Genomic DNA, 14,881 nt, shown 5'->3' with positions numbered 1-14,881 from the left:
TAATATGCATTTTAGTCCTTTAGAAATGGAACAGAATTTGCAGAGTTACTCCCACTTATTTGGCTGTGGAACTTATTTCTTACATATCTATCTCTAAGACTGGTATGGGGCAGGACAGTATTTATTGGATGAGCTTTCCAGAAGCAAGATTTGAAAGGGTGATTGTTGTGCAGGAGATTTACTGAGAGAAAGGTCTCAGAAGAAATTTGTAAGGTGATGAGGGATGGAGGCTAGGGCAGGGGGTGAGCCAAGGAGAGACACGGGCTCAGGTCGACCGTCGCCTCAGCCTGGGTCCAGGGGAGCTCTAGACTGTGAAATGTGTCACAGAGGTTGCCCTCCCACACGCACCCAGAGGCAAGGGAGCCAGGCTGTTACACTCCCACAGAGCTGAGCAGTCATTGGCCACGGAGGGCCTCTTTATCCGGGGCATCTCCAGATAAAGCAATAGTGGCCAGCCAAGGCCGGGAGGAGGGTGTAGGGGTGAGCAGTTAATAGCCAACACCCTAAGGCTGGAGGACAAGTGCACACCCCAGCTCGGGGATCAGGGCAGGACACCGACAATTCTGCCACAGTCACACTTTGGGGGAACCCCCAGGCTGCCCCAGCCCCCCTGTGGTGTCACCCACTGCTGGGCAAGAAGCAGGCTGATCTTTGGAGCACCTGCCATTGTTTGCCCAGCCACCCCTCTTCTGCACCATCATCATCTCTAAGATAAAGAGGGCTTATCAGATAGAGGGGAAATTTCATCTGGAAGTTGCTAGACTACACCATCAGGATGAATGGTTCTCACCTGTGTGCCTGTGAATATAGAGTAAAAGAGGTTTCTTAGGGAAATGCACTTTCAACCCCAAACAGGGAGTTTCTTGGTTTAAGAAGGAGCACATGGGGAGGTAGAGAAGTTCTCAGTGCCCCACAGTTCCTTTTAGGGGCAGCGCAGGACCTGGGGGGGCTGGGAGCTCACACCTGCTTCCCTGGGATGGCTGCACCTGGGTAAGCAGGGGAGCAGGACTGTTTGGTCTTCTCGGGGTGCTGCGATGGGGGTGCTGCTGCTGTGGCTCCAGCCGGCAGAGAGGGCAAGGGGATGTAGAGTCAGCTTGAGCCGGGGAGGCATCCAGATCAAGGAAGAATTGCCAGTTTTTAATACTTAGCTCTTGTCCAACTGTCCTCCAGGAGGGCGCCAGACAATGGCTATTGTCCCTCATGGCTCTGCTTCCCCTAAACTAGTTGATGAGGATCCCCTGTACCCTCAGCTCCAGGCCCCCTGGGGAAGCCCAGAGCTGCTTCAGGGCTCAGGTGAAAACTCTGGGGCTGGCAGGGGAGGGGTTGGGAGCCCAGGTGGGCAAGCTGGGCTGATGAGGATGTGGCCACCCTGGCATTCCTAGAGTAGGTGCATTCTGCAGGGTGGGGTACAGAGCCAGAGAACCAGCACCGCTGTGTCCACCTGCGGCAAAGGACCCCGGACACAGAGTGCAGTGATCAAGTGCCCTATGGGAGCCCCAAATATTGATTAACAGATCTTCAAAGTTACCTTCCATTCACCAAGGAGACCCCGAGAAATTGAAAAGGAATGAGACAGCATCTTCCCACAGGCCCCCTGACCTAGGCAGTGCCACTCCCCGGGACCAGTGGCAATGGTCAGACTCCTGGAGGTCTGAGCCCAGGTACTCCACCTGCAGATGTGTGACTGCTCAGCCAGCAGTGCTGCTGGAGGAGGACCAGCTTCCCCCCTCTTCTACAGACCTGGTCGAGGGGAACCCCTGGGAATGAACCTAGGGCCTGACCCCCGGCCAGAATGTTTCCTCCTGTCAAAATCTCTGCCTTGTGCAACCATTTCTCGCAGGCCCGAAGCAGCAGCCCAAAGCCAGAAGAGCTTTGCAATCAAGTGCAAGTCTCCAAGCACAGAACTGCGGGGCTGGCTTTCTCATGCTTGGGTGGAAGCTTCTCGCCTTATTCTTCCTCTCTTCTGCATCCCCACAGTACTTCCTCCTTTCCTCCACTTTTTTTTTTCTGTCTGTGCTGAGGGGCTTGTGGGATCTTAGTTCCCCAACCAGGGATTGAACCCAAGCCCCCTGCAGTGAAAGCTTGGAGTCCTAACCACTGGGCCACCAGGGAATTCCCCTCCATTTCTTCTCTGAACTTAGAAATTTAGGTCCGTTTGTGGGATTTGCAATTGATGTCATTCTCCATGAGAGGGTCAACAATGTTGGAAATCAAAACCCAAATCCAGGGATAGTCTCAAAATAAATGGTATGGATTCTTCAAAAATGTCAAGGTCGTGAAAGAAGGAGAGGTGACATGGAAACTTAAATGCAATGTGATGAGCTGACTTGGATCCTGGACCAGGAAAAAAAAATTTGCTTTATAGGATCTTATTGGAAATAGGTGAAATTTGAATATGGATTTGAATGGTTGGCTGTAGAATTGAATATCCAAACAATAGAGTTATATTAGTGTTAAATTTCTTGATCCTGATAGTGGCGCTGTGTAAGATGTGCTTGCTTTTAGGAAAGACGCACTGAAGTGTTTAGGGATAAAGGAGTATAATGTGTCTACTACACTTTCATGTAGTTTTGCAAATGTATGTGTGTGTACATGTACATAGATACAAATATGTGCATTTTTGTATTCCATATATAATACATCTATGCACACATATAGAAAGGGAGAAAGAAAATGAAACAAATAATAATTGGTGAATCTGAGCAAAGGATATATGAAAATTCTTTGCAGTGTTGAAAGCAGAAGTTGCTTCCTTGGCTCCACAGCTAGAGAGAAGGCAAAGGCTGTTCTGTGAGATGTATTCACCAGTTCACTCTGTTCCTTTATTTTTCTTTTTGCTTCCTCTTGCTGTGATATATAGCCATTAAAAGACTCACTTTTTTTTTTAACTGAAATAAATACATATAAAAAGAAAGCTTTATACCACTATCACAAGTGGAAAAGGCAATATACTTTGCCAAAAATATAAGGTAACTATAAAGACAAACACAACAAAGGCAAATGAATGACATGATTGTTAATAAATACTAGCTAGGCTTTGGTTGATCCGAAGACTCTAAGCTTCAGCAAGCTGTTAAGCATTTAGTAGCATCAGGCAAAGGTGTTCTCTTTGACATAACAGGAAGGGCTTGAGGAAAAATTGGCAAGGGACTGGCATTCAGTATTATCACAGTAAGCTCATCCCCCCTTTTGGGGAACGTGGAGAGAGGCAAGATGGAGCAGCTGGTGGCATGTCTGCACTAGCACCTGGAGAGAGCTCTGCAGCACAGATCCGGGGTGAATGCTCGTGGTGCCAGCGGGGTGGGTTATTTATAGTTTGCGAGACTCCTCTTACCTCATTTAGACCTCGAGTCTATCTTGTGGGCTGACACTGGGAAGCCGCTTGGTGTGTTTCTAGATGTGTCGCTGACCTGGGAAACTACAAAGAAGGGTGTGGTCGCAGACAAGGGGGGCTTTGCTGGGTCTCATTCCCACAAGTTCACCATGTGGCCAGTATCCTCCTTAGCAGGCCCCTGCCCTGGGGTTTGTGCCAGGATTTGGCCCTCAGGGCTACACACTGCCCCATTTAAGACTTACCCACAAGATTTCCAAAGGAGAAAAAGAGTTTGAATGTGGATCTGATGGCGCTAGGGTAGACTAAGGCCCTGAATGAGAGTGAGTGTGTGGGGGTGAGGGGTGGGTATACATGCTGTGGAAGTGTGTGTGTGTTGAGAGCTGCAGGACGCCCGGCTTGCATGACTTTGCCCAAGCTCTAGCATGGCTTCTAGCAGCATAAGACCACGTCATAAGATGACCTCAAAGTACCTCCTCTCCCTGCCTTCTAAAACATGCCTGCCTGAGAACATTGTGGAACAATTGCTAATTTCAAAATACTGGTAATACTCTAAATAGGAAGGATTATAGGAAATAATCTAAACAGGAAGGACACTGGTCTAATAACCTATGTTAGATCCCCACAGTGGAACCCTGTGAAGTTGTATCAGAAAATAAGGAATATCTCTATGAATTGATACAGAGCCAGTTCTAAGCTATATTGTTAAATAGAAAAAGAAAAGTACAGATACAGAAACAACCTAGTGTCCATCATGGATAAATGGATGAAATATATATATTTATATACCTACATACATATTAATATGTATAATATATTATACTATAATATAAATACATTACAACATATATTATTATATATAATACATAATAATAATGGAATATTATTCAGTCATAAAAGGAAGGAAATCATATCATTTGTGACAATATGGATGGACCTAGAAGGCATTGTGCTAAGTGAAAAAGATATAGAAAGACAAATATTGTATGATCTCATGGAATCTAAAACAAACCAAAAGAAACTCATAGATACAGAGAACAATTGAGTGGTTACAGAGACAGCGAATGGGAGTGGGGGAGAGTGTGATGTAGGTAAGGGTGGTCAAAAGGTTCAAATTTCAAATTATAAGGTAAATGAGTCCTGAGGATGTAATGTACAGCATGGTGGCAAGAGCTAACAATACTGTATTATGTATTTGAAAGTTGCTAAGAAAGTAAATTTAAAAAGTTCTCGTTACAGGGAAAATAATTATAGCTATCTGTGGTGATGGATGTTAACTAAACTTACCGTGGTAATCATTTCATAGTGTATACATATATCAAATCATTACGTTATATACTTAAAGCCAGCACATGTAATATGTCAATTATATCTCAATTGAAAAAAAAGTATATGTGGGGTAGAAGTGGGGGTGGAAAGATGGCTAGAAGGAAATGAGCCAGACTGTGAATAGTGGTTCTCTCTTGTCAGAGAAGTAGAGTTGGGGAGATTGGGCTGGGGACATGATCGCTGAAAGAGGGCTTGCTTGACTCACTCTTGAAACTTCTATTTTATGTAACACTTGCCATTAAAGTCAGATTTGTTGTTGTTGTATAGTCGCTAAGTTGTAGCCAGCTCTTTGTGACCCCAAGGACTGTAGCCTGCCAGGCTCCTCTGTCCATGGGATTTCCAAGGCAAGAATAAGAGTGGGTTGCCTTTTCCTTCCCCAGGGGATCTTCCCGACTCAGGGTTCAAACTCTCTGCGTTAGCAGGCGTATACTTTACCGCTGAGTCAAAAAGACTTACTGCTGGGAAGCCCAAAACCAGATTTATATACAGTAAAATTCATCTGAATGGGTATACAATTCTACGAGTCTTGACAAAAACACACAGATATGTTACCACCACCAAAATCAAGACATAGAATATTTCTGTCACCTCCTCCCAAAGGTCCCTCATGTAGTCAGTCCTCTCCCTCCCCACTAGCCCTTTTTTCGTTTTTTGTACAAAAACAATCTGGTTTTTGTTTCTTATAGAACTTTTTTTGTTTGTTTGTTTGTTTGTTTTTTTGTTTTTTTTTGTGGCCACCTGTACAGCTTGCGGGATCATAGTTCCCAAACCAGGGGTGAAATTCCACTCTTCCACGATGGGGCTTCCCTAGTGGCTCAGACAGTAAAACTATCTGCCTGTAATGTGGGATACTGGGGTTTGATTCCTGGGTCGGGAAAATCCCCTGGAAAAGGGAATGGCAACCCACTCCAGTGTTCTTGCCTGGAGAATTCCATGAACAGAGGAACCTGGTGGGCTACAGTCCATGGGGGTTGCAAAGAGTCAGACACAGCTGAAACCGTTTACTTCAGTTTGGGTCTCAAACCCAGCCAAAATCCTCTTGGGACTTGAACCCATGTGGCTGGGACTTGAATCCAGCCACAGTACCTAGTCTCAGGACCTAATGAAGCTCAGGTTCTTAATGTCTCATTGCAGAAAGAATTCAGTGAGAGATAAAGTGATAGGTAAGAAGTAGATTTATTCAGATACAGAGGGAAACACACTCCACAGACAGAGTGTGGGCCATCGCAGAGGGTGAATGCCAGAACTTTTGTTTACTAATAACACATTTGTGTATCACCTATGTATATAAATCCATTAACCTAAATAAGGTTATTCTTCCTTTTCCCATTATCCACCTGTGCTCATTTCAGGGGAATAAAAGCAGGAAATATAATACAGAATCAGAAGATGAAGTGCCAGTAACATCTTGATGAAGTTCTAGTAACATCTTCCAACTTTCTCAAATAGGCAGCTCGACCACACTTCTCTAATATGTTTGCTCCAAACTGACTCACATACGTTAATTTGCCCTGTAATTAGCTAATTATCCCAACTCTCTTTATTGAATGATATAATGTCAGCGTCTATGGTCCAGTGAGTGATGGATGGATCTATGTCTGGATGGTGAAGGTGCAGGGAAGACGAGAGGTGCATCAGAGGTAGAACTGAAACAATTGACACAGCTATTAAGCTATTATTAAGTACTAAGTGTTTAAAGCCTCATGATGTCACTGCAGCAATGAGAGAAGCTGGTTTTAGGGGTAAGAGGTGGGATTTGAGTTCAGCATGTTGAGCATGTAGAAGGCTCACAGGGTGATCAGAAATACCTTTTTGGGGGCTTACCTGGCAGTCCAGTGGTTAAGACTCAGTGCTTCCACCGCAGGGAGTATGGGTTTGATACCTGGTTGGGGAACTAAGATCTCGCATGCTATGCGCAGTGTGGCCAAACAGAGAGAAACACCTCTCTCAGAGAGGATCAGCAGGGAAGCTGTGGATTTAAAATTCATCAATTAGAAGTGATTGTTGAGATCAAGGAAGTGGACAGTCACCCAAAAAGAGTACAGGGGAAGCATGGAGACGTGGGGGACACCTTGTGAAGTATCTCCACCTTGGAGATGGTCAGGAAAAGAAAATATGCCAGTAATAGGAAAAAGGAAGGTGCTGTCAAAGAGGCTGGCAAAGAATTAGAAGAGTGTCAGGAGGCGTGGCAGAATCCACAAGGACACTGTGTCCAGCAGCCAAGGAGGAGAGCTGTCATCATTAAGATGCTGAAGGACACACAGTACGGATTCACTGCAGCCGAGACTGGTGTGCGGAAGTGAGGCAGGAGAGCCCCCGCTCTCAACAAGGGCCCGGGGCTCCATGGCTCTGGCCCCCGGGCCCTCTTTCTGTCTTCAGTCTGGGGGGAGCGTGAGCAGAGAGGTGAGCCATGTGGCTCGTGTTACCCTATAGAGGACAGGGAGGAAGCCTCTGACCTCACAGTGGGTATATCCTGTCGACTGTGTGGATGTCGTGTGGCTGGTGGGATCTTCGTTCCCCAACCTGAGGGATCAAAGCCCAGCCCTCAGCAGTGAGAGCATGGAGCCCTAACCCCTGGACGGCCAGAGGATTCCCTACAGTAACACTGTGTGCATATTCCCCCATTGCACTCCGCACTTCGCACCATAGCAGTTGAGACAGTTTTTAAAATGATGTGCTTTACGGATACCTTCTAGCTTCGCGTGTTCAGGGGATGATTTTCTTGACTTGTCTTGGTGTCCCCAGCTCAGGAGAGAAAGGGCACTCGGCCAGGATGGAGGAAATGAAGGTCACTCTCTGCTCTGCACTAGCATAGAGCACTGAGGAGTTTCTCAACAACCCCAGTCTCTCACTGCCTAGCCTACCTGTCGAGATGCCCCCGCCCAGAAGGTCTGCTCAGATGTTACTCCACTCACCGATGAATAACTCAGGCCCAGTGGTGGCAAGACCAAACTATGACTCAGACCCCTGAAGCAAGTCATTGTCCTCGTACACTACTGGCCCCTCTGCCCAGGATTGCTTTATCTGAAACGGCCGCAAAGGGATGTCTAGCTTCAGTTGTGAGCAGCTGGTGTCTGCCAGACCCAGCGCCGGGCATTGGATGGATGACAGGGTGGCACAGAGGAAGGCCAGAGTCTCAGGACCCCTGTCTCTCTCCCTGAGGCCAGCACAGATGCTCCTGCCCATAGCATAGCTATAGCCACAGGCTCCACCACCAGCAATTCCTGCAATACACAGGCACGGGGCTGGGCGGCTGAGAAGATGCTCTTTTACATGCTCTCATTTGGTTTCACAACAGTCCTTGCAACAGCCAGGCCAGGGTGTTTGTTTTTTTTTTTTTTTTTAATCCCTATTTTTAAACAGAAAGAAGCCAAATATTTATAGCAGCACTCTTCACAGAGTCAAAAGGTGAACATCCCAAAAGAAACAACCCAAATATCTATCAGCTGATGAACAGATACACTAAATGGGGGGAAAAATGTGGTCTGTCCATACAATGGAATATTTTCAGCCTTAAAAAGGAATGAGATAATAGATACATAGTAGAACATGGATGAGCCTCAAAAAATATGCTAATTAAAACAAATCAGATACAAAAGGTCATGAATTGAGTGATTCCATTTATATTAAATACCCAGAATAGGCCAATCCATGGAGACAGAGAGCAGATGTTCGGGTAGGGAGCAGAAGGGAATGGGGAAGGGGGGCAGGTAGTGACTGCTAAAGGGTGTGAGGTTTCCTTTTGGGGTGATGAAAATGTTTTGGTGGAGGTAGTGGTTGCACAACACTGTGAATTTACTAAATGCCAATGAATTATACATGATAAAATGGTTAAAACAATGAATTTTATGTTATGTGAATTTTAACTGAATTTTTAAAAAAGAAGAAACCAGTGTTCACTAGTGTAAGAAGCTGGCTACACTCACCAGGGTCAGTGTTGAAAGTGAAAGTCGCTCAGTCGTGTCCAACTCTTTACAACCCCATGGACTATACAGTCCATGGAATTCTCCAGGCCAGAATACTGGAGTGGGTAGCCTTTCCCTTCTCTAGGGGATCTTCCCAACCCAGGGATTGAACCCAGGTCTCCCGCATTGCAGGTGGATTCTTTACCAACTGAGCTATCAGGGAATCCCTAACAGATTTAGGACTTCAGAGTAAAGAACTAATGCTCACCACTGATAACCACAAATATGATCTATTATCTATTTTCTATGATTTTGGTTTTTTACGATTCCACACAGAAGTAAGATCCTTCAGTTCAGTTCAGTCTCTCAGTCGTGTCCGACTCTTTGCGACACCATGAATCGCAGCACGCCAGGCCTCCCTCTCCATCACCAACTCCCAGAGTTTGCTCAAACTCATGCCCATCGAGTTGGTGATGCCATCCAGCCATCTCATCCTCTGTCATCCCCTTCTCCTCCTGCCCCCAATCCCTCCCAGCATCAGGGTCTTTTCCAATGAGTCAACTCTTTGCATGAGGTGGCCAAAGTACTGGAGTTTCAGCTTCAGCATCAGTTCATCCAATGAACACCCAGGACTGATCCCCTTTAGGATGGACTGATTGGATCTCCTTGCAGTCCAAGGGACTGTCAAGAGTCTTCTCCAACACCACAGTTCAAAAGCATCAATTGTTCGGCACTCAGCTTTCTTCACAGTCCTTTTCTCACATCCATACATGACCACTGTAAAAACCATAGCTTTGACCAGAAGGACCTTTGTTGGCAAAGTAGGATCCTTAGACACCTTCAACTCACACACAGATATATGTCTGTTATAACTCAATCAAATTGAAAAAACAAACCTCCCACACCCAGTGCTTTATCATATACAATGTTGACTTTTAGCAAACCAATCAACCAATAAGCCAACCAAGAAATAAAAAGGCCACCAAAAATAAATAACAAACCTAGGGTTTGTCCCAAAATGAAGGAGGTACATAGTCAATAATATGTGGAAGAAAAAGATTATATTTCCTAATATAGGCATAATGTTCAGTGTTCAAAAGAGTACTTGAGCTCAGCCTTAGCCTGTGGGCAGCCATTGTCACACCATCATGATAGAAGAAGCTGTTGACTGCCGCCCAGTAGCCGCAGCTGCAATCTCTGGGACCAGCCCTCGAGGGCTCCTGCACCCTGCCCTGCCACCACTATCCAGTCAATTCACTGCTACTCCCACGGGTCACAGGAGACAGGTGAGGAATCTGATACTCGCTAGGTGACATACTTTAATACATCAGGTATTGATGCTCAAGAATTGTGTAAAGGGAAGAATATACTTGTTGGCTATAATCTGGTTCCAGAACCCAAAATCACTATTGCTGGTTTGTGAGCATACCTGTGCTTAAATGATTTTGCTAGTACAGTTCACATCATAGAGATCATTAAGAGCAAAGCAGGACTTCATAAGGAAATCTATCCCTGTGTCATCCAGGAACTTAGACCAACTTTAAATGAATTGGGAATCTCCAGTTCAGAGGAACTGGGCCTCCATAAAGTGTAGACCTCATGGTTGGGCTTCCCACGGATATATTGACAATGCTACTTGATTATAAACAGTCACCTAGAAATACTGATGATAACAAATTACCTTATTTGAACAAGTTTTCCTTTGTTGAATACCAAACCATGTAATGTACCTTGGACTTTAATAAGGGAAAAGAGTTTGAACTGGAAAAAAAAAAAAAAGAGCACTTGAGGGAGTTCCCTGGCAGTCCAGTGGTTAGGACTTAGCACTTTCACTGCTGTGGACTTGGGATCAGTCCCTGGTTGGACAACAAAGATCCCATAAGCCTTGTGGCCAAAAAAAGGAGTACTTGAAATGTGTGTATGTTTACTTGAGACAAGTTTGTGTTTATATTGGCATAATTATTGGGATGGCCAAAATATTTGTTCAGGTTTTCTGTAATGCCTTATGGAAAAAACGGAACGAACGTTTTGGCCAACCCAATCTAAGTAAATATTTGTTGATTTTCTCGAGTGTGTTTAGGATTGGAGACTCAGACTGACTTGGAATCATTCCCTGCCCTCGAGTCCTTTGAGTGTCGTCAGGGAGCAAGGGTAACAGCACACCATTGGCGAGGGCAGAATGAGAGGGACAGACAGTAGAGGAGTCAGGGAAGATTCTTCAGAGAGGTGGTCCTTGATCAGGCGGTCAGGCCTCTCAGGCAGAGAGACAGAGGACCTTTCCATCTGAAGGAGGGTAAGGCAAGTCTGAGGAGGTGATTGGGGCTTTCCGCCGGCTTGAATTTGGATCACATCATTTTTGCAGGAGGGCACCTCCGACAGTTTCTGAGAAGCGTGATGATGTGTGCTCAGTTCATGTGCACTTCTTCAGTGGTGCTGAATCAGAAGAAGCAAAGCTTGAAGGAAAGGAGACTTTTAGGTTACAGCACCAGTCTAAACATCAGGGGAACATCATTTAAGCACCTGCTACGTGTCTGAAACTCTGTGAGAAGCAAAGCAACAATGATGGAGGCACAATGGCCCCTGCCCTTGAATTGCTCACATCTAGTGGCAACAGAAAAATTGGCATTAAATGTGAAGTTAAACTTAGCCCCCAACTGTATTCCTTACTAGTTCTATGGTCTCAGGTCTCTTCTTCCTCATCAAATGATAAAACTGAACCATGTACCTTCTTTGGGGACACTTTTAATTCTGTCCTTTTTATGATGAAAAAATACGAGTTATAGTGGATGCCTTTTAAAGGAGAAGACTGTGGTATAGGTCTTGATTCTATATGATTCTAAGGTTTTGCATGTCAGGGCTAGGTAAGTGGTGGTATCACGGACAGAAATAAGGCAATCTAGAGGGGGTACTGACTTAAGGAAAAACTTTTAAGACCTCAAACCATAAAATTCCTAGAAGAAAACATCGTTAATACACTGTTTGACATGGATCTAAGCGGTATTTTTTCTTTTTCTTTTTGGATCTGTCTCCTTGGGCATGGGAAACAAAAGCAAAAATAAACAAACTGGAGTACAGCAAACTAAAAAGCCTTTGCACAGTAAAGAAAACTATCAACAAAATGAAAAGGCTGCCTCTTGAATGGGAAAAGATGTCTGCCAACAATATATTTGATAAAGGTTTAAATAGCCAACATATACAAAGAAGTCATACAACTCAACATCAAATAAGTAAACAATATGATTTTAAAATGAGCCTTTTTCCAAAGAAGACATGCAGATGGCCAACAGATGCAGGGGAGGGAAGGGGCATGAGTGAACCAGGTGAGAGAGATTCAGAGATAGAAATTTCCAGGTACAAAATAAATGAGTCACAGGGATGAAGTTTACAGCATGGGGAATATAGTCAATAATATTGGAATGACTTTGGTCACAGATGATAAGTAGACTTGTGACCATTTTGTAATGTATAGAAATATTGAATCACTATATTTATTGTACACTTGAAACTAACATTGTTATAGGTCAATTATAACTAAAAAAAAAGACATGTACAAGAATGTTCATTAGCAACTCTAAATATCACCAAGCTGAAAGCAATTCAAATTGTTATCAATGATAGAATGAATAAATAAGTTTGGCTTTTTCATATAGTGAAATACTGTACAGCCACAAGAATGTACAAATGATTACTACACCTCAAAACACAGGTGAATTTCATGAACATAATTTGAATGAAAGAAGTAGCTACAGAAGAGCACAACCTATATGATTCCATTAATAGAAAGTTCAAAAGCAGACAAAACTGGTGTACAGTTTTTGAAACCAATATGGTGATTTTCTTTGGGGAAGAAAGGAAGAAGGAACTGTGAAAAGGGCATTAGGGAGAATTCTGTGGAGCTGCTAGTGTTCTGTCTTCTGGTAAGAGTGTGTTCATTTTGTGAAAATTCATTAAACTGTACTCTGTGTACTTTTCTCTATGGATGTCATACTTCAACAAGAAAAAACTTTTTTTTTTTTTTTAAAAAAAAGAAGCCACTTACAATAGCAAAAACAAAACCCTATAAGGTAAACTTGTAAGTTAATTTAACATATATGTGTAAGTCCTGTATGCATAAAATTTTAAACTTTATGGAACAATATCACATATGACGGGAATAAGTAGAGATATAGCTCAAGTTCACAAATAGGAAGACTTGGTACTGTAAACCTATTTTGTGTGTGTGTGTGTGTATGCGCTCAGTTGTGTCCAACTCTTGGAGACCCCATGGACTGTGGCCCACCAGGCTCCTCTGTCCATGGGATTTTTCCATGCCAAGAATACTGGAGTGGGTTGCCATTTCCTTCTCCAGGGGATCTTCTCAACCCAGGGATCAAACCCGCATTTCTTATGTCTCCTGCATTGGCAGGTGGATTCCTTACCAGTAGTGCCACCTTGCATACATATCAATCCTTTCCAAATTAATCTATAGAGTCAATGTAGTTCCTTTAATAATCTGAATAGGCTTTTTCATGGACATTGACACACTGATTCTAAAGTTTATATGAAAAAAGAAAAACCCAAATAAAAACCAAGACACCCTCTAAAGGAGAACAGGGTGTGAACAGTAGACTTACCAGATACCAAGATTTATTATAAAGCTATAATAATAAAGACAATGTGGTATTGGCAAAAGGAGAAACAAACAAAAAAATTCCTGATCTTTATAATAGTATAAAAGATGCCCATAACTCATAGAACTGTATAGTTGGCTCTCCATATCTGTGGATTGAATCTGTGGATTCAACCAACTGCAAATCAAAAATATTTGGGGAAAAAAATTGCAGAAAGTTCCAAAAACCAAAACTTAAGTTTGCCATGCATCAGCAACTATTTACATAGCATTTATATTGTACTAGGTATTATAATACTGGATCCAACTAGTCCATCCTAATGGAGATCATTCCTGGTTGTTCTTTGGTAGGACTGATGTTGAAGCTGAAACTCCAATATTTTGGCCACCTGATGCGAAGAGCTGACTCATTTGAAAAGACCCTGATGCTGGGAAAGATTGGGGGCAGGAGGAGACGGGGACAACAGAGGATGAGATGGTTGGATGACATCACCGACTCAATGGACATGGGTTTGGGTGAACTCTGGGAGCTGGTGATGGAGAGGGAGGCCTGGTGTGCTGCGGTTCATGGGGTCGTAAAGAGTCGGACACAACTTATAATACCTCAGTATTATAAGTATTATAAGTAATCTGATTTAAAGTATTTAAAGTATACAGGAGAATGTATGTAGGTTATATGCAAATTCTATGCCATTTTATATAAGACTTGAGCATCTGCAGATTTTGGTATCTGGGTTGAGGCTTCCCCAGTGGCTTAGTGATAAAGACTCCGTCTGAGATGCAGGAGCTGCAGGAGACTCGAGTTCAATCCCTGGGTTCCGAAGATCCCCTGGAAAAGGGCATGGCAACCCACTCCAGTATTCTTGCTTGGAGAATGCCATGGACAGAGGATTACAGTCCATAGTGTCACAAAGAGTTGAACACAACCGAAGCAACCTAGCATACATGCATGCAGCTCTTGAGTTGGGAGGCAAATTCATTGAATTATACTATTTTTGCTTTAAAACTTATATATACTCTTTTATAAACCTTTAAAATCTTTTTAAAATTAAATAATTTAAAACAGTAAAATGATCATTAGCATACTGATTATTCTTGTTTTCCACTAAAAATAGTGTAGAGATTGTTCCCTATCAGTACACATAGATATACCTCTTTCTTTCTAATGATTAGTATTCCACTGACTACACTGTCCTTTATTTAATCATTCCACCCTAAGGATGAATATTGGGTGTTTTTTATCTATTAGCAGTATTGCAATTATTATTATGCACACCTCTGATGGAGTTCAGGATAGGCCACCACAAAATAGGCCACTTTGGCATATTGGGACTTCACTGGTGACTCAGTTGGTAAAGAATTCACCTGCAATGCAGGAGCCCCTGGTTTGATTCCTGGGCTGGGTAGATCCCCTGGAGAAGGGGAAGGCTACCCACTCCAGTATTCTGGCCTGGAGAATTCCATGGGCTGTATAGTCCGTGCGGTCACAAAGAGTCAGACATGACTGAGTGACTTTCACTTTCACTTGGCATATTGACTATTTTGAATTAAATTTACTTAAAAAACAGCTGGTACAAGAAAAACACTCTGACCCTCCATCACCTTAAGTGGAGGAAATAAATCTCCCATGTGAAATGTGCCCTTCCTATACTAGAAGGTAGAGAGACATCCTTATCAGAAACAGGGAATTCAGGACTGAGAAGGCTA

The sequence above is a fragment of the Muntiacus reevesi genome, chromosome 2 (assembly GCF_963930625.1).
Source record: "Muntiacus reevesi chromosome 2, mMunRee1.1, whole genome shotgun sequence".
NCBI lineage: Eukaryota > Metazoa > Chordata > Mammalia > Artiodactyla > Cervidae > Muntiacus > Muntiacus reevesi.
Note: the sequence above shows the minus strand (reverse complement) of the source record.